This window comes from Octopus sinensis, linkage group LG1 (assembly GCF_006345805.1).
Source record: "Octopus sinensis linkage group LG1, ASM634580v1, whole genome shotgun sequence".
Taxonomy (NCBI): Eukaryota; Metazoa; Mollusca; class Cephalopoda; order Octopoda; family Octopodidae; genus Octopus; species Octopus sinensis.
This window is the reverse complement of record NC_042997.1, coordinates 200,906,090-200,929,210: the sequence shown is the minus strand read 5'-3', so window position 1 is coordinate 200,929,210 and position 23,121 is coordinate 200,906,090. Positions and strand designations below refer to the sequence as shown.

At 37.8% G+C, this 23,121-nt stretch overlaps 1 long non-coding RNA gene and 1 other non-coding gene across 2 annotated transcripts; both read left to right on the top strand.

Annotated features, from left to right (window-relative positions):
* The first annotated feature begins 713 nt into the window (after positions 1-713).
* On the top strand, positions 714-21,159 carry LOC118766507. The gene is made up of 3 exons (XR_005002443.1): positions 714-726; positions 15,260-15,271; positions 21,047-21,159. It is a non-coding gene; the product is annotated as an uncharacterized LOC118766507 (long non-coding RNA).
* LOC115219890 lies at positions 2,274-2,467 on the top strand. The gene has a single exon (XR_003882382.1). It is a non-coding gene; the product is annotated as a U2 spliceosomal RNA (small nuclear RNA).
* Positions 21,160-23,121: the final 1,962 nt, after the last annotated feature.

Sequence of the window (23,121 nt, the reverse complement as noted above, 5' to 3'; positions counted from 1 at the left end):
TGTTAGGAAGGGTATCCAGTGGTAGAAACCTTGCCAGAACAGATTGGAGCCTAGTGCAGCCTCTGGCTCTCCAGACCTCAGTCAGACTGAGCAAGTGTCTTCTATAGTGTTGGGTTGACCCAAAGCCTTGTGAGTGGACTTGGTAGATGGAAACTGAAAGAAGCCCGTTGTATATATATATGTATGTATTTGTCCCTCCACCATCGCTTGACAACTAATGTTGGTGTGTTTACATCCCTGTAACTTAGCGGTTCAGCATAAGTACTAGGCTTACAAAGAATGTGTCCAGGGGTTGATTTGTTTGAGTAAACGCAGTGCTCCGACATGGTCACAGTCAAATGACTGAAACAAGTAAGAGAATAAAAGGGAATCCTTCACCTGCTTCACACTTGCAAAGACATGTGAAATAAGAGACCCGTCCCTTGAAAAATAGGTAAGAGTTGCGACAGGAAGAGCATCCAGCCTGTACAGCAATGCTTTTGTAATATAGTCATTAATTTATCTAACCTAGCAGAGAAAAACAATGTAAAATGAACACACACACACATGCACACTTACGTACAAAATTACATATAAATACATACACACACTCGTATATAAATGGACATATCTATACATATACATATGTATACATATGTATGCATGCAAATATATAAATATATATATATATATATATACATATATATACATATATATATATACACATATATATATACATATATATACGTATATATGTATATATGTGTATATATACATATATATATATACATATATATACATATTATATATACATACATATATATTTATACATATATATATAAACACACACACACATATATATATATATATTATATATATATATATATACATATATACATATATATATATACACATATATATATACATATATATACGTATATATGTATATATGTGTATATATACATATATATATATACATATATATACATAATATATATACATACATATATATTTATACATATATATATAAACACACACACACATATATATATATATATATATATAATATATATATATACAATATATATACATATATACATATATGTATATATATATATACAACATATATATGTATACATACATATATATGTATATGTATATATATATGTATGTATGTATGTGTATTATGTGTATGTATGTTTAATTGTTTGCATCAGTAGTTGAAAGTAAAAGAAACATCAGTCCATTGTTGTTTCCTTTTCATAGACATCTCTAAAACTTACCTTGCCACATTGTGAGCAACTTAGTAATATTTCTGTTGTAGAGTGATTTATATGTGTTATCAAAGTTCATCTTGCACAATAATGCTTTAACAGTTTTTCGCTACACTAATTGACATTCCTAGCATAATGCCACAGTTGTAGAGAAAGACGTTTTTAACAAAACTTATATCTATAGCTTCCTTGGCAAAAGTTCAAACCAACATATTTTCTCACATCAGACACAAACAACAGACAGTTTTTAACTTTTACCTCTTCAAATATTGATTTTGTATGCCTGTGAACCAGGTCCAATATATTGGGCTGTCAGATAAATTCCTTCATTTCTTTCCAATGTTATTTGAGTTAACAGAAAAAAATATTTTTATTGTGGTGCTTCATGGCATTTTATTTTTTGCAGTGTTATTCTTCTTCTACAGTTTTCATTTATCGTTTTTGAAATTTCAATATGTATCTCTTCGATAAGGCCCCCTGTATGGAGAGCAATTGTGTTGTATGTAGGATGAGCATGCAGGCTAACTGCAAGGTTTGGAATGTAGTGTATAGCTTATGATGTACTGAGGGACGGTGCAGAAACATGACAACTATTTACATTGGAGAGACTTCACACAGCATAGGAGAGCATATAGATGGACATTGGCAAGAGCTCAAAGAAGGGAAAAGCTTATCAGTGCTCTACCAACATGTTACGGCAGAACATGGAGGCTCGATTAATAAGAAGTTAAAGTATTATTGACACATAGAACTGATACAACACTTTGAGAGGTTACAGAGGTTACACACATAACAGTAGACAGACCAAACCTCAATAGAAAACACAAATGAAACAGTAACACCCACCACAACACCACACCACATGACTAAAGACAGAAGGGATGAGAAGGGAGAGGAAACAATATTGTAAATAATACACAGAAACATACAGGGTAATACACATACAATAGACATATATGCACTTATCTGTGATACTTTTGAGAAATAGAAATAGATGTATAAAAAAAAAAAATAATAATAATCACTTCTTGGCCTTTTGGATATGATCAAAGTATTGTGTCTGTTCTTATCAGCTTAATATCTGATATGGTCCCTATTCGGGGCCATCGATATTAAACTGATTTTTAGAACGAGGCAAAGTGTTAGGGGCTTGCTCCGCCTTTGCCACAGGTTGGCCTGGTATTGCAGCGCTTCCAGGATTCAGCCTATTTCCCACCCGATAGTAGGCATAGGAGTGACTGTGTGGTAAGTAGCTTGCTTACCAACCACATGGTTCTGGGTTCAGTCCCACTGCGTGGCACCTTGGGCAAGTGTCTTCTACTATAGCCTCGGGCCGACCAAAGCCTTGTGAGTGGATTTGGTAGACGGAAACTGAAAGAAGCCTGTTGCATGTATATATATATATATATATATATATATATATATAATTAATCAATATAGGGAGGCAAAAAAATTTTGTAGAATTCTTTTGCCCCCAGCGGCCTAGTGGGAAAAAATTAAATAGTCATAAACCATTTTTAAGTTCAATATCACAATCAAGGAACGGCCATAATAGGCCATTCACCCACTAGAAATAACAGCCAAAAAGCTTCAACCGCAAAATAACATTAATTCCGTAAACCAGGAGAAAATTAAAAAACATTTACCCTGAAATTCCTTATACGATGCACCGTTTCTTCTATGGCTTGATTTAATTTAATCAGGTTAGTTTACCATTAAACAGTAGAAGAAACGGTGCATCGTATAAGGAATTTCAGGGTAAATGTTTTTTAATTTTCTCCTGGTTTACGGAATTAATGTTATTTTGCGGTTGAAGCTTTTTGGCTGTTATTTCTAGTGGGTGAATGGCCTATTATGGCCGTTCCTTGATTGTGATATATATATATATATATATATATGTGTGTGTGTGTGTGTGTGTATATTTTTGTGTGTCTGTTTGTCCCTCCAACATTGCTTGACAACCAATGCTGGTGTGTTTACATCCCCATAACTTAGCGGTTATGAATAAGTACTAGGCTTACAAAGAATATGTCCTGGGGTCGATTTGCTCAACTAAAATGGTGGCGCTCCATCATGGCCACAGTCAAAATGACTGAAGCAAGTAAAAGAGTAAAAGAGTAATAAATAAATAAATGAACATATAAATATATTTGTCACATACCTGTGATAAATGTATATAAGCCATATGAAAGGCATGGATACATACAACTTATGAAGAGAACCTACACACAAACACACACACAAGAATTTTCATGGTGGCTGTAACAATGTCAACAGCATGATTAACAGCAGCGGCAGCAGCAGCCATGACAATGATGGCAATAGCAACAACAACTACTACAATGGCTACATCGTGGGTGAACACACATACACAGGAATACAAGGACAACAGTAGCACAATGGGGTGAGAGGATGGGGCTGAGGAGAAGGCCACACTGCAGCTAAAAGCTATGACACACACACACAAGCATACACACACACACACACAAGCATACACACACACACACACAAGCATACACACACACACACACACAAGCATACACACACACACACACAAGCATACACACACACATACACAAGCATACACACACACACACACAAGCATACACACACACATACACAAGCATACACACACACACACAAGCATACACACACACACACACAAGCATACACACACACACACACAAGCATACACACACACACACACAGCATACACACACACATACACAAGCATACACACACACACACACAAGCATACACACACACACACACAAGCATACACACACACACATACACATGCATGCACACACACATACACAAGCATACACACACACACACACAAGCATACACACACACACACACAAGCATACACACACACATACACAAGCATACACACACACATACACAAGCATACACACACACACACACAAGCATACACACACACACACACAAGCATACACACACACATACACATGCATGCACACACACACACACAAGCATACACACACACACACACACAAGCATACACACACACACACACAAGCATACACACACACAACACAAGCATACACACACACACACACAAGCATACACACACACACACACAAGCATACACACACACATACACATGCATGCACACACATGCTTTTTTTTACTTGTTTCAGTCATTTCACTATGGCCATGCTGGAGCACAGCCTTTAGTCAAGCAAATCAACTCCAGGACTTATTCTTTGTAAGCCTAGTACTAATTCTATTGGTCTCTTTTGCCATAACGCTAAGTTATGGTGATGTAAACACACCAGCATCAGTTGTCAAGCGATATTGGGGGGACAGACACAGACACACAAACACACACGTACATATATATATATATGTATATATACAACAGGCTTCTTTCAGTTTCCGTCTACCAAATCTATTAACAAGGCTTTGGTCAACCCGAGGCTATAGCAGAAGACACTTGCCCGAGGTGCCATGCAGTCGGACTGAACCCGGAACCATGTGGTTAGTAAGCAAGCTACTTACCACACAGCCACTCCTACACCTATATGTATACACTCACACACAAACAAGGACAGAAATCCATGTGCACATAAGGATACACATCTTAGAAGAATGGAGTAAGTGGAGCAAGAACACACGCGAAAATGAGAAGTGTCGCTGAGTAGGTCACAGATGTGTGACGAAAGATTTCCGGACAGTGGACATGAGTTAATAAACTACAAACAGCAATAAATGAGTGAAGGAAAAAATATATATGATGCGTGTGTTTATGTGTTTATGTGTGCAAAAAAAAGGGAATACAACATCCCGAAATACAACAATAAATTTTACTTCTTTTTCAAACATAGGAGTAGGAGTGGCTGTGTGGTAAGTAGCTTGCTTACGAACCACATACTTCCGGGTTCAGTCCCACTGCGTAGCACCTTGGTCAAGTGTCTTCTATTATAGCCTAAGGCTGACCAAAGCCTTGTGAGTGGATTTGGTAGACAGAAACTGAAAGAAGCCCATTGTATATATGTATATATATGTGTGTATGTGTGTGTGTGTCTGTGTTTGTCCTTCCAGCTTCACTTGACAACCGGTGCTGGTGTGTTTATGTCACTGTAACTTAGCAGTTTGGCAAAAGAGACCAATAGAATAAGTACTAGGCTTACAAAGATTTGCTCGACTAAAGGCGGTGCTTATACCTTTTTTACACATTTTTCTGTATTTTGCTTTTAGCCCTGTTTTTTTTTTCTTGTGCATGTGCGTATATAGATGTGTGTATGAACCTTTTTAGTGCGTGTGTGGGTGTGTGCATATAAATTGTAGAAAAACAATCTTTTTCTTTTCTGTTGTCAACTCTCTGTTTAATAGAAAGATAAGAGTTTCTTCCCTTTCAGGATGAAGGTTGTTTTCAGAACATTTTCCCATTATACACCATTTTGGGTATTTATAACCTGAAAATCTCCATCATCTTGAAATCTACTTTACCAATTCATGCGCAACTTGTTTCATTCAATTCGTATTAACATTTCAGGGTAAACTTAATTCATGGTATTTTGCCATTATGCGCCAGTTTCACTGAGTGACATTACATGCAAGCAAGCAAGCAAGATTGAAACTGACCTTTAATGTATTATATATATGTATGTATATATATGTGTGTCTGTGTTTGTTACCCCACCATTGCTGGAAAACTGATGTTGGTATGTTTACATCCCCGTAACTTAGCGGTTCAACAAAAGAGACTAATATATTCTTTACTATCCACAAGGGGCTAAACACAGAGGAGACAAACAAGGACAGACAAAGGGATTAAGTCAATTACATCGACCCCAGTGCGTAACTGGTACTTAATTTATCAACCACGAAAGGATGAAAGGCAAAGTCGACCTCGACGGAATTTGAACCCAGAACGTAACGGCAGACGAAATACGGCTACGCATTTCGCCCGGCTTGCTAACGTTAATACATTGTTGGCTTACAAAGAATAAGCCCTGGGATTGATTTGTTCAACTAAAGGTGGTACTCCAGCATGGCTGCAGTCAACTGACTGAAAGAAGTAATAGAATAAAAGAATAACAATAAGATGGGAAATTAAGTTTATTTTTGTATATTCCATTTTATTTATATTTGAGAAGTCTTCTTTTAATTGCAAATCCTTTGATCAGATCCTCCCCATGACACCACGAACACTTTGAAATTATATTCCTGATCTTATAAACCACTTTGAATATTATTTTAGCAAGTATAAAGTGATTTTCTTTTGTGCTGCAGACAATTTACCATTTCTGTGGTGCCCTACTTCCCTTTGATGCCCTACACATGCTTTTTGGCTTAATGGTTAATCCAGCACTGAAAGGAGAGGGGAAGGACAAGAAAAGTGTCACTGATCTGTGTATGTGTGTGTAAATTAGTAGCCTGGGGTCAGGGCTGGATTAAGTCCCATCGAGGCCCTCAGCACTTAAAAGATTTTAGTGCCCCATAAAAGATTATGTAATTCAAAATATAAGCAATAACAAACCATAAAATAAATTTTTATTTTTCAAAACAAAACAAAAAAATTAGAGGGTAAATAATGTTCATTTTTGTATACTTCCACTTTATTTATATTTGAAAAGTTTCCTCCTAATTTTTTGAATTGTAAAGTCTTTGGTCAGATCCTCAAAATTAATCTTAGGTAACACATCTGCATCTATACTTAGTAGAGATAAAGGCATCCCAAATATTATTATTCTTTTTTGCTACTCAAGGTACAAGGTCCGAAATTTCGGGGGAGTGGGCCAGTCAATTAGATCGACCCCAGTATGCAACTGTTACTTAATTTATCGACCCCGAAAGGATGAAAGGCAAAGTCAACCTTGGTGGAATTTGAACTCAGAATGTAAAGACAGACGAAATACTGCTAAGCATTTCACCCAGTGTGTTAACATTTCTTATTTCTTTATTGCCTACAAGGGGCTAAACATAGAGAGGACAAACGGATTAAGTCGATTATATCAACCCCAGTACGTAACTGGTACTTAATTTATCGACCCCGAAAGGCAAAGTCAACCTTGGCGGAATTTGAACTCAGAACGTAATCACAGACGAAATACTGCTAAGCATTTCACCCAGTGTGTTAACATTTCTGCCAGCTTACTGCCTATCCCGAATATTATTTTAGCAAGTTTAAAGTGATTTCTTTTGTACCATAAACCATTTACCCTTTCTGCGGTGTCCCTTCCTTCCCTCAATGCCCTAAACACGGGCTTATTTTGCATAATGGTTAATCCAGCAGTGGTGGCACCACGTGTTAGACAGACACGCCTACTAAATGTGGAATATCTGTGGAAGCTAGACAGGCTTAGAATAGACACAACCTGTTCAATGTGTAGCAATGAAAGGAAGACTATAAACTAGAAGTGGAGGGAACTGGGTGTTGGTACATGGCGTTAGACAGCCTGAGAATGAAAGACAAATGTGCTGGTACGAAGATGAGATGAGAATGGCTGAAAAGTGCTGTATGTTCTGTCAGTGAATGGGAATAAATGGTGAGTTCAGACCTCAGGAGACTGATTCTTTGAGATGAAAGACTAGGATGATTAAAATGTTATGCTGCGTGACAGACCTGTCTAATTAATATACGACAATATGGAAAAATTGATGTTAAAGGAAAAAAAAATGGTGGTGGTGGTGGTGATGAGGATGATGATGATCATCATCATCATTACAATCATCATCATCATGATCATCCCTGTGATCTTGATTATGATGATGATGATGATGATGGTGATGAAGATATGATGATGATGATGGTGATGAAGATATGATGATGATGATGGTGATGAAGATATGATGATGATGATGGTGATGATAGCAGTATGATGATGATGATGGTGATGATGATGATGGTGGTGGTGGTGATGATGATGATGATGATGGTGGTGATGATGATGATGATAGTGATGAAGATATGATGATGGTTGTGGTGGTGGTGATGATGGCAGCGATGACGATGATGACGATGATGATAATGATGATGACGATGACGATAGCGATGATGACGATGAAGATGCGGTGGTGATGATGGATGATTTATCACCATCAACCACAGATTTCCCATCACTCTGACACTTTACATTAGTCGTCTGTAATTACTGAAACATCTTACTTTCCTCTTGGTACTAATTTGTTTTCTTCCTTCCTCTTTTTCTCCTTTCTCCTGCTAATCATGACGTCACCACCACCACCACCACCACAACCACCACAACCATCCCTACTACCACCGCCATTTCTCATTTCTCACAACAACAACAACAATAATTATATCAAATATGATTATTACTATGTCCACAGTTACAACCACCTCTCTTATATTAGATTTGCCATTGAAGCAGATCTTTTGATTTGATTCTCATTTAGTCAACTCATTCCCATTTCGAAATATGTCATCAAACATATCATCATCATCATCATCATCATCACCATTCACATCGTCATCATCATCATTATCATCATTGTCAACATCCTCATCATCGTCGTTGTCATCATCATCATCTTTGTCATCATCATCCTCATCATCCTCATCATCACCATCATCATCGTCATCGTCATTGTCATCATCATCATCTTTGTCATCATCATCCTCATCATCCTCATCATCACCATCATCATCGTCATCGTCATTGTCATCATCATCATCTTTGTCATCTTCATCCTCATCATCATCATCACCATCATCATCGTCATCGTCATTGTCATCATCATCATCTTTGTCATCATCATCCTCATCATCATCATCATCACCATCATCATCGTCATCGTCATTGTCATCATCATAATCATCATCATCACCAGCATCATCATCATTTAGCGTCAGTTTTCTATAATTGTATTGGTTGGATGTTTTGACAGTGGTTGGCTAGGCTGGAGAGCTGCACCATGTTCCATCGTCTGTCCTGGCATGGTTTCTACAGCTGGGGGATGCCCTCCCCTAATTCCAGCCTCTTCACAGAGTGTACTAAGTGCCTTTTATGTGGAACCATCACTGGAGCTTTTAACATGGCACCAGTGCCAGTTCTTTTGGTGGAACCTTCATCAGTGCCTTTTACATAGCACCAGCACCGGTGCATTTTATGTGGCACCAACACAGACAGAGTCATCAAGTAACTTGCAAGACAAAAAAACCCCTCAAATGGGGTTTCCTAGCACACCTTGTTACATAGGGGTTTTCCTGTTGCACCTAGCCTTGAGAAAAATTATGCAGATTGTCATGTCATTCTGTAGCTGTTTCCCCACTTTTGGTTTTAGTTGCAGTCAAAGTGCATGACATTTGTATTTTGTCATTCTCCATAACTGAATACAGTGAATGCCTTTCATATGAGTTTGAACATGCCTCAAGCATATTTGAACTGGTAACAAACTTGTGATTCTACACATCACTGCTTAGTACTGTCAAGCTGTATTTTGTACTTGGCAAGTCACACTGAACAGCACAACCACTCATGAATGCTGAGGGGAATATCATAAGAGGGATCTGTCTCTTGGGTTAGCATATAACATCAGCTTTTTTGGCATCTGTTGCTGAAGAAGAGATAACAACCCTGAAACACATGCACACAATAGTCTGGTTAGGGAAGACTGTGGATTGAGTTGGTGTATTTATAACTATTTATTTATTCTTTTACTTGTTTCAGTCATTTTGACTTTGGCCATGCTGGAGCACCGCCTATAGTCAAGCAAATCAATAAATCAATAAAAGGTGTAGTAAATAAATATTTGAATATATACTAAATACATGGATTTCATTATATACTAAATACATGGATTTCATGTCTCATTGGTAGATAATACTGTGATGACACTTTTGGACAATTGCTTATGATGTAGGTGATATCTTTGGTGTTAACACCACAAAGTCTGCATTGGTTGTCACATTTTACTGCTTTTCTTGTATTTCTATCCTTTTGTGCATCAGGTACTTGATTGATATTTCCTGTTCCGGTATTGTATGTATGTATGTAAGTGTGTGTATGTGTGTATATATGTGTGTATGTATGTGTGTATGTGTACATATGTATGTATGTGTGTATGCATGTGTGTATGTATGTGTGTATGTGTATATGTGTGTATGTATGTATATATGAATGTATGTATGTGTGTGTATTGTATGTGTGTGTATGTATGTGTGTGTATGTATGTATGTATGTGTGTATGTATGTGTGCGTACGTGTGTATGTATGTGTGTGCATGTGTGTATGTATGTATGTATGTGTGTGTATGTATGTGTGTATGTGTGTATGTATGTCTGTATGTGTGTATGTGTGTATGTACGTATGTATGTCTGCATGTATGTATGTATGTGTGTGCATGAGTGTATGTATGTGTGTATGTGTGTATGTATGTATGTATTTATGTATGTACCTATGTATGTGTATATGTATGTGTGTGTATGTGTGCATGTGTGTGTATGTATGTATGTATGTATGTATGTATGTATGTGTGTACATATGTATGCGTGTATGTGTGTACGTATGCTTTTGTGTCTCTTTGTAAGTTACTTGTATCATAACTTAATGCTTGAGTGGAAGATACCTTGACCAGGGTGCCACAACAGTGGAAGATACCTTGACCAGGGTGCCACAGAGTAGAATTGAACTCAGAAGTAAGAGGTTACGAACTGGTCTTTTGAACCAAATTGCTTTGCCAATCCCTCTTTCATGTATATACGCATGTTAGTGGTGTCTCTACATGTGTGCTTATTTGGTGACATAAGTCTACAGTGGAAGACACTTGTATAAGGTTCCTTACTGCCAGACTGTGTTTACAATAACATCTTAACCGTACATGCATAAATACACCCACAGATACATACATACACTCATACATATATATATATATACATATACACACATAAATACACACATATATATGCATACATACACAGACACATACATATATACACACACATACATTCATATATACACATACATACACACAAATACGCACACACACACAGGTACATACATATACAAATACATGAATACACACATACATACACACATACGTGCATACATATATATGTATATATATATATATACATACATACATACACACACATACATGTATACATGCACATGAATACACACATACGTGCATACATACATACATACATACACATACATACATTCATACACACACATACAGGCATACATACACACATACATATACAGACACATACATACATACGTACATACATACATACATACATACACACATAAATACACATACACATACATACACACGTACACACATAGACACGTACACACACATACATGCATACATACACATGCATACATATACATGTACATACATACACACATACACATATACATATATACATACATACATACATAAATACATACACACACATACATACATACATACACACACATACATACATACATACATACATACACACACACACATACATACATACATACACACACATACATACATACATACATACACACACATACATACATACATACATACACACACATACATACATACATACATACATACATACATACACACACATACATACATACACACACATACATACATACATACATACATACATACATACATACATACATACATACATACACACATACATACATACATACATACATACATACATACAACACACACATACATACATACATACATACATACATACATACACACACATACATACATACACACACATACATACATACATACATACATACATACATACATACATACATACATACATACATACATACATACATACATACATACATACATACATACATACACACACATACATACATACATACATACATACATACATACACACATACATACATACATACATACATACATACATACATACATACATACATGCATACATACATATCCTCATCTGCCCACTCCACCCCCACCATTTGTGTGTGTCATTGCAAGTAATTTATATGTTGGCTTAAAGATGTAATAGAAGACACTCGCCCAAGGTTCCACACATCAGTATTGAACCTGGAAGTATGCAGTTATGAACTGATCTACTTAAACACATAGCATTGCCTGCTTACATTTGTGTGTGTGTGTACGCACATGCGTGTGCACATGTATTTGTCCATGTGTCTTTGTAAGTTGCTTGTATGTATATAAGTGGTTCTGGAGGCACATTGGCCCAGTGGTTAGGGTAGCGGACTCGTGGCCGTAGGATTGTAGTTTTGGTTCCCAGACCAGGCATCGTGAGTGTTTATTGAGTGAAAACACCTAAAGATCCATGATGCTCCAGCAGGGGGTTGTAGCAAACTCTGCTGTACTCTTTCACTACAACTTTCTCTCACTCTTTCTTCCTGTTTCTGTTGTACCTGTATTTCAAAGGGGCCAGCCTTGTCACACTGAATCTCCCCGAGGACTACATTAAAGGTACACGTGTCTGTGAAGTGCTCAGCCACTTGTATATTAATTTCTAAAGCTCCACGAGGCCCTAGCAGGGGCTAGTGGTGAACCCTGCTATACTTTTTCACCACAGTTTTCTTTCACTCTTTCTTCCTGTTTCTGTTGTACCTGTATTTCAAAGAGACCAGCCTTGTCACACTGAAGCTCCCCAAGAACTACATTAAGGGTACACGTGTCTGTGGAGTGCTCAGCCACTTGCACATTAATTTCACAAGCAGGCTGTTCCGTTGATCAGATCACCTGAAACCCTCATCGTCGTAACTGACGGAGTGCCACATAATAAGTGGTTCTGATATATTTATGCCTGTGCATGAACTTAGTACAAGAAATTAGATAGATGTAGGTGAAATTCCTATGTTCTATCTTTCATTTATTCATATCTCTGCAATTTATTCATATCTTCACAAAATTCTCTTCTAATACATACTTGTAAGTTCCTATTTATCTACTTGTTAATGTTTGTCTTTCCTTTCTTTTGTTTTGTTTTGTCTTATATCTTTTATTATTGTTCATGTAGATCTCTTTTGGCAAAGATTACTTTTTTAGGTATTGGCTATCTATTGTTTACTCTCTGCTTCCATTATATGAAGACTGACACAGACTATTGTTATTCAGTTATGATCTGTCACTCTGCATCCTTTCCTATCATCGTTCTCTCCTGTTCGATCTATCAAAAATTCAAAAAAATTCTATTTGTTGTAATTTAGCCAGCTATCGTTTATAAATTACTTCTTTATCTTACTATCTGTGTCTTCTCTTAGATATGAATAATTTTTCTTTCTATATGAATTTATTTTCCATTTTTCACGGCAATTTTTCAAGGAGGGTTTAAAACATTTTTTCTTTTTTTACATGAAAAAAAAAAAAAAACCGAAAATATTTGATTTGATAATGTCATAAACAAATAAACAATCATGAAAACGAAAACATATTTAAAAATATAATTTTTTAATATTGATAGAACATTATTATGCGCAATGTATATTTATATATATTCTCTATATCTAAAAGTCAAGAACTGATTCAGTCCAGTTACCCTTTATTACATTTAGCAAAGAAGCAAAAATACAGAGATGAGAAAGCAAGAAGTAAGATAGTTTGTCGTTATATCTATGTACTTTATCGTTTATTATGACAACATTAAAATGGAAATTATAATTTCTTTCAGAATGATAATGGGCTTAAATATTTGAAAATAACATAATATAAACCTATTATCTTTCTGGACAGAATGATATGGTTACACACTCTCTCAGGACATTTTCTATCTGGCATCAGATATATTATTCCCCGTTTTTCAACTTTCTATTGTGTTTCCACTGAACTATCTTTTTCTTTTTTTTTTTTTTTCTAGGTCATGGCTTAGAGTGAAGATTCATGGCTAAGTTGTTGGTGTGTCACACTCTCAATTATAGAATTATGGTTTCGATTTTCATACTGGGTGGTGCTTTTTTTTTTTTTTTTGAGAAAAACACTTTATTTCATATTCTGTTGTGTCTGGGGAAAGTCGTTCTCTTTTGGTGCCTTATAATTTAAGACACTCACCGGTAAAATTTACAGTTATTTCTTTTTAATTTTTCTAAAATTTCCATTGCTTCTTGCAACCTTTTCAATAGCTTTGACTCTAACTATTCAAAAGGCTGCAAGATGCAACGAAAAGTTTTGAAAAATAAAAATGAAATAAGTGGAAATTTTACTGGTGTGTGTGTTAAATTATAATGCACCAAAACAGAATGACGCGCCCCAGACACAACAGAATATGCTTCAAAACACGAACTCACATAAAGAATCATGCAAACCAAATCCAAAAGCGAAACTTTATTTCAGGTTACCCAATAACACTGCCCAGCTGTAAATGTGTTCCAGTAATAGCTGGGAAGTTGACCCTGAAAAGGGCTGGGGCCCTGTTTAAAAGTGAATGTGGTAATCTGAATCACTTAGTCATATTAGAAACAAGGTTAAACATTGGCCTTTTGGGTCCATGGGAACATGACAGACTTAGGTCTTAGTTATGGCTTTAAAAAAAGGGACAAAATGATAGTTCTTTGTTTAAAATCATCTGATGTTATATTAGCTGAGTCTGTAGCAGACTAACACAAAAAACTAAGACAATCATTTATAACTATCATGGTGGCCTTTATAACTATCATAGTGACACGAAAAAAGCACCTTCTGTATGTTGGGCTTCGTGGAGACAACAACACACTTGAGAAGAAGACCCATCAAGCCAAGTTAAACAATAGTTGCAGCAGATATCGCTGTCATGCAAACTGACACCCATGCCAGTGGCATGGAAAAGCACCCATTACACTCTCGGAGTGGTTGGTGTTAGGAAGGACATCAAGCAGTAGAAACCTTGCCAAATCAGGCTAGAGTCTGGCGCAGCCCCTCAGTTTACCAGCCCTGGTCAAACGGTCCAACCCATGCCAGTATGGACAATGGACATTAGATGATGATGATGATGATGATGATGATGATAACAAGTAGTCTAACACACATTCATATATACAGACATACTTATGTAGATACATGCATATGTCCTATGACAGACTTCTCACAGTTTCCACCTATTAAATCCACTCACAAGATTTTGGTCTGACTAAGCCCAGACACTTGCTCAAGGTGTCATGCAGTGGGACTGAACCCAAAAGCATGTGGTTGGCAAGTAAATTTCTTAAGTGCCTGGCCGCCACATCTACACCTGTGTGTATGTGTGTGTAAATACACACACACACCAAAACCCACTCCCCCACCTACATTTCCTCTAATTCTATGATTATTTCTCTCTTATTGTTTGTGCTTTGCTGTCATTTCCCCATTGCCTTCCATCAAGCCTAGTATGTGCATGCATCCTGCACATTTTAAATTAATTCTCATTATCTCCCTTCCCCCCGCCACTAATTTCTAAATGACATCAAGAATGACTGAAGTAGTCAACCAACCAAAAAAGCAACCATGCAATATTTATATAAGCTTTTAAATTTCTTTTATTCTTTCACTGTTTTACTTGTTTCAGTCATTTGACTGTGGCCATGCTTGAGCACCGCCTTTAGTGAACAAATTGACCCCGGGCCTTATTCTTTGTAAGTCTAGTACTTATTCTATCGGGTCTCTTTTGCTGAACTGCTAAGTCACGGGGATGTAAACACACCAACATCGGTTGTCAAGTGATGGTGAGGGGACAAACACAGACACACAAACATATACAGATATACATACACACATATACATGATGGGCTTCTTTCAGTTTCCATCCACCAAATCAACTCACAAAGCTTTAGTTGGCCTGAGGATATAGCAGAAGACACTTGCCCAAGGTGCCACACAATGGAACTGAACCCAGTACCATGTGGCTGGAAAGCAAGCTACTTACCACACACACGCACACACACACACACACACACACATGCACACGTGCGCACACACACAAACACACACACACACACATATAAATATGACATGCTTCTTTCAGTTTCCATCTACTAAAATCACTCACAAGGCTTTGGTCGGCCCAAGGATATAGTAGAAGACTCTTGCTCAAGGTGCCATACAGTGGGACTGAACTTGGAACCATGTGGTTGGGAAGCAAGCATCTTACTACACACCCACTCCTGTATATGACTTTGATTTTTATCCTTCACTTTCTTCAGTCGTGAGACTGTGGCCATGCTGGGACACAGCCTTGAAGAATTTTTAGGTGAATGAATCAACTCCAGATAGATACGTATTTTCTAAGCCTGGTACTTATTCTATCAATCTCTTTTGCTGAACTGCTAATGCAGACACGCCATCAGACACAAAGACACACACACACGCACACACACATGTGCACACACATGCGTGCGTGCACACACACACACACACAGATATTTGGAAGGGTAACTGATGAGGGATTTTTTTGGTTTTGACTCTTTTTCTGTAAATTTTTTGCTGTCCAACACAATATTGTGTGCGTGAGTATGCATGTGTGTGTATGTGTGTGTGCATGTATGTGTGTTTGTGCGTGCATGTGTGTATGTGCATGTGTGTGTGCATATATGTGCATGTGTGTGTGTGTGCGTGCATGTGTGAGCATGTGTGTGCACATGTATCTATGCATGTGTGTGTGTGTGCACGTGTGACAGAGTCAAGACTATTGAAAAGGTTGCAAGACGCAACGAAAACTTTAGGAAAATTAAAATTAAAATAAGTGGAAATTTTACCAGTGAGTGTGTAAAAATTATAAGACACAAAAACAAAATGACTCTCCCCAGATACAACAGAATATGCTTCAACATACGAACTCATATAAAGAATCTTGCAAACCAAATCCAAAAACGAAATATATATATATATATATGCATATGAAGTAGCCACTCCTGTTTTGATAGATTCTACAGCAATGTATGTATAGACTATGTTAATATACAGTTTACTGTGATGGCTATTCTATAGTAATATATATGTATATACATATGACTTTGCAACCAAGTGGCTTTGGGTTCCATTCCACTGCATGGTACCTTGGGCAAATGTCATCTACTGTAGGTCCAATTTGACCAAAGCCTTGTGAGTGAATTTGGTAGGTGGAAACTAAGTGGAAGCTTGTCATATATATATATATATAAATATATATATAATGTGTGTGTCTGTTTGACACCCCACCTCACTGACTGACAACTGGTGTTGTTTTGTTTAAATGCCTGTAACTTAGCAGTTCAGCATAAGCGACTGATAGAATATGTGCCGAACTTGAAAAAGTTTAAGTACTAGGGTCTCTTTGTTTAACTAAACCCCTTCACAGCAGTGCTCCAGCATGGCTGTAATCTGGTGACTGAAACAAGAAGATGATAAAGATATATTTACATTTTTACTTTGCTTGTTCCTACCCTGGTTATTGTTATCATCTTTTAGTCCTCTGTCCTACTTATGACCATTCCTATGATCATACTTATGATCAATCTGATGACCAAAGATATTCCAGTCTTGATTCTCCATTAACTTCTTCAGGCATTGTGCATCTAGGATATACACTATCGAATGTGTTCTCCTGAAGGAAAACAGTTTTTAGCCAGTCAGGCACAGGAGTGGCTGTGTGGTAAGTAGCTTGCTTACCAACCACATAGTTCCGGGTTCAATCCCACTGCATAGCACCTTGTGCAAGTGTCTTCTACTATAGCCACGGGCCGACCAAAGCCTTGTGAGTGGATTTGATAGACTGAAACTGAAAGAAGCCCATCATGTATATATCATCATCATCGTTTGACGCCCATTTTCCGCGCTAGCACGGGTTGGACGGTTCGACCGGGGTCTGGGGAGCCAGGGGCTGCCCCAGGCTCCAGTCTGATCTGGCAGTGTTTCTACAGCTGGATGCCCTTCCTAACGCCAACCACTCTGCGAGTGTAGTGGGTGCTTTTTACATGCCACCTGCACAGGTGCCAGAAGGGCCTGGTATCGGCCACGATCGGTTGGTGCTTTTTTACGTGCCACCGGCACAGAAGCCAGTCAAGGCGGTACTGGCATCGGCCACGTTCAGATGGTGCTTTTTATGTGCCACCAGCACAGAAGCCAGTAGAGGCTGCACTGGCAACGGCCACGTTCAGATGGTGCTTTACTGTTTCCATTGATATTTGGTTCGATGTTCATGTACATGCACTTGACTCAACAGGTCTCCTCAAGCACAGCGAGATGTTCCGGGATCCCACGATCGGTTGGTGCTTTGTATGTGCCACCGGCACAGAAGCTAGTCGAGGCGGTGCTGGCGTCGGCCACGCTCGGATGGTGCTTTTTATGTGCCACCGGCACAGAGGCCAGTCGGGGCGGTGCTGGCATCGGCCACGTTCGGATGGTGCTTTTTATGTGCCACCGGCACAGAAGCCATTCGAGGCGGGGTTGGCATTGGTCACGTTTGGATGGTCCTTTTTTTTGTGCCACCGGCACAGAAGCCAGTGGAGGCTGCACTGGCAACGGCCACGTTCGGATGGTGCTTTTTATGTGTCACCGGCACAGGTATCACAACTACTGTTTCCATTGATATTTGGTTCGATGTTCATGTGCCACCGGCACAGAAGCCATTCGAGGCGGGGTTGGCATCGGTCACGTTCGGATGGTGCTTTTTATGTGCCACTGGCACAGAAGCCAGTGGAGGCTGCACTGGCAACAGCTACGTTCGGATGGTGCTTTTTATGTGTCACCGGCACAGGTATCACAACTAATAAACATAATCAAATAGGGTAATAAAATAAATTATTATTACCAGTGGCCTAGCACAAAAGACGAGTTAGTCATTAGACTATATATTTTTCGTATAAGAAATATAATAAAAGGCTTCCAAATAAGGAAGCGTAGTGCTAGAAACACAAAAAGGGATAAATTCATGAAAGGAATGAAAAATTAAAAATTTTATTTTCATTCCTTTCATGAATTTATCTCTTTTTGTGTTTCTAGCACTACGCTTCCTTATTTGGAAGCCTTTTATTATATATATTATATATATATATATATATATATATGCGTGTGTATGTGTGTGTGTGTATGTGTGTGTGTGTGTGTGTGTGTGTGTGTGGTGTGTGTGTGTGTGTGTGTGTGTGAGTGCGTGTGTGTGTATATGTTTGTGTGGGTGTGTCACACCAGCATCGCTTGACAACCGATGCTAGTGTGTTTACGTCCCCATAACTTAGCGGCTCGGCAAAAGGGACCAATAGAATTAGTTCTAGGCTTACAAAGAATAAGTCCTGGTGGTCGATTTGCTCAACTAAAGGTGGTGCTCCAGCATGGCCACAGTCAAAATGACTGAAACAAGTAAAAGTGTAAGAGAGAGAGTCAACTGATCCTGTAGAGTTTCTCTGGTTGTCTGCTTAATGCATGGAGAAACAGCATCAGGAATTCAATTTCTATATTTTTGAGATAACAGTTTCCATTTTTGTTAAGGTAAATCTCCTATATACCATTTATCCTTGGAACATATTGACCTATATTTTCTTTGGAGAGAGAATTATTCTATTAATCTCACAGATTACTGAATAAGAAACGGTTGAGCTAAAGATTTTCATCCATATAGAAATCTTAATTCTCCAGTGACCAAACTAATTTTAGCTTTCTAATTCTAAAGAAATATTTTCGAATCAGTTTTGACATTTTTGACCTTAGATTAACTTCATGCACCATATTTTTGTGATGAACAAATCAAGAAATTCACTACACTGATGAGAGATTAAAATGATGTCACATGAGATTATTAATTTTTGGTAACGAGAAATATTGTCGATCGTTAAAAATATTATCCACTTCTGGAAGATGGTAGCTTACATTAGTGTTCATTGATTCAATGAATCTCTGTTGTCTCTGCTTGATAAAAAGATTGTCGACAATGACAAAAAGTAATAACCACTAAGTATAGTGACTAATAACAAGAACTGGTTTGTTAAGTGTTTGTAAAATTGACTAATAGAAGAGCTGTCGATAGTTGATGATTCAACAATGGAGTTATTGACAGATGTATTTGTTGTCTCTTGTGCAAAGTATCGGCTCTTCTTTTGTAATGTCAAGTGAACGCGACCGAAATGGAAATTCCGAGTAAAGTTCAGTGGGGGAAATATTGAGAAAGAGTTCCATTAGAATATTTAGACCAATATGAAACATATTGGTTTCAAGTTTTGGTACAAGGCCAGTGATTTGGTGGGTGGGTGGATGGGAGGACTAATCAATTACATCATCTCCAATGTTCAGCTGGTTCTTTATTTTATCGATTCTGAAAGGATGAAAGGCAAAGTTGACCCTGGTAGCCTTTTATTTTAGAACAGAAAGTCAGAAGAAATGCCTATTTCTTTACTACCCACAAGGGCTAAACACAGAGCAGACAAACAAGAACCGACAAATGGATTAAGTCAATTATATCGACCCCAGTGCATAACTGGTACTTAATCTATCGACCCCAAAAGGATGAAGGGTAAAGTCGACTTCGGCGGAATTTGAACTCAGAACGTAGCGGCAGATGAAATACCTATTTCTTTACTACCCACAAGGGGCTAAACACAAAGCGGACAAACAAGGACAGAGAAACGGATTAAGTCAATTATATCGACCCCAGTGCGTAACTGGTACTTATTTAATCGACCCCGAAAGGATGAAAGGTAAAGTCGACCTCGGCGGAATTTGGACTCAGAACATAGCAGCAGACGAAATACAGCTACGCATTTCACCCGGCATGCTAATGATTCTGCCAGCTCGCCGCCTTCAGAAAAAATGCCGCCAAGCTTTTTCCCTGGCACTGTAATGATTCAACCAGCCTGCCACTTTCATGAAGTGAAACATATTACAGTTAAGAAGTGAAGGGTCTAGTGCCGGCCTGGCCAACTCAAATTACATTGTGGGCCACTTTAATCACAGTAAGTTTTTTGAAGACTGCTTGTATACTGACAGGATTGAAAGCATTTTGCTTTCTCATACTATTATTACAATAAGGAATGAATGATCGTTAATTAAGCATGAAATATTATCATTGCAAAAACAGTACTCTCTTTTACTCTTTTACTTGTTTCAGTCATTTGACTGCGGCCATGCTGGAGCACCGCCTTTAGTCGAGCAAATCGACCCCGGGACTTATTCTTTGTAAGCTCAGTACTTATTCTATCGGTCTCTTTTGCCGAACTGCTAAGTGACGGGGACGTAAACACACCAGCATCGGTTGTCAAGCGATGTTGGGGGGGGGGAAGACAGACACAAACGCATACACATATATATATATAGATACGTATACATATATACGACAGGCTTCTTTCAGTTTCCGTCTACCAAATCCACTCACAAGGCTTTGGTCGGCCCGAGGCTATAGTAGAAGACACTTGCCCAAGGTGCCATGCAGTGGGACTGAACCCGGAACCATGTGGTTGGTAAACAAGCTACTTACCACACAGCCACTCCTGCGCCTATAGTATCTTTCTTTTTTACTTTTCATTACAATCTTTAATTTTTGATGTAATTTTTTAAATGTTTGTTTAAATAAACCCATTTCAAGAAAGTACCAACCGGGCCATAAGATAAAACTCTGCAGGCCCGTGGGCCTCAGGTTGGTCAGCCCTGCTCTAGTGTATTGAGTATGTTACACTTTAAAGGATCAGGGAATCACTTTCATCATCTCCATATGTCAACTTTCCATATGCAAATGGTTTGGGTGGGCCATCAGGGTCCGAGCTATGTCTCATTGGGTGTCACTGCTCCCAGAGAATGGCGTTTTTACATGTTTTTCAGCTTTGCTTCTATGACTGGATGTCCTTCCTTTTGCCAACCACAAGTGCTTAGTGAATGTATTTTTCATAGCACCAGCAGTAGGGATATAGTTTCCTTTCTCCATTCACCTCCAGAGGAAATTCAGCAAGGGATCCACCACAACACCAAATCAGGGGTGGAGTACCTGGTACATACTAAAAGCAAATTTAGAGAGTAACAGTTAAACGGGAAAGAGAGGACATTATGTGTTCATTGGTGAGTTATTGTTTAGATAATACAGTTCTATATTTAAGAGATATTTACATTATTTACATTTGATGGAAATTCAGGCAGTGACCTGAATAATAATAATAATAATAATGATAATAATAATAATAATAATAATAATAATAATAATAATAATAATAATGAAAATAATAATAATAATAATAATAATAATAATAATAATAATAATAATAATAATAATGTTTATTAATTGCCATGAGTATTCCCTGTGATCACAATATAGCGGCGAAAGAATTTGACAAGATTAGTAAATATAAAGACCTGCTAATGGAAATTGAAAAAATGTGGCATCTCAAGGCAACTACAGTACCAGTGATTGTAGGATCTCTAGGAATGATAAAAAAAGGCACTGAAACCTATTTGAAAATGATTCCAGGCTTACCATCCCTACAGGAAGTGCAAAATATCGTATTAACTGGAACGGCTCATGTACTGAGAAGAGCACTATCGCTGTGAAAATAACATCCATCCATGAATTTATTTATTTATTAATTTTTAAATACATATTTTATCTGTGAATTTGCGTGTGTAATCTGGGAATGCATACAATGCCCTTCTCTGCCCTAGGTGTATGGAAAACACTCGGCTAGAAATGGAAGAAAATTTGAAGAAAGAAGGAAGAAACATAATAATAATAATAATAATAATAATAACAACAACAACAACAACATCGGAAAATACCCTAGGAATGAGAACCCAGGTTCAAAATTTCCCCAAGACACCTGATGAAGGCTGGAGGTTATATCAGCCAAAATGTTGCATTAACAACAAACAAGATGAGCATCAGCATGGCCGCAGCTCTGAGCTGAAACTAGAAAAAAAAATATCTGTCAAAGGTAAATAATGTAAATAATGTACTATTAGAGAGACAAATGTGCTGGTATGGTCATGTGTT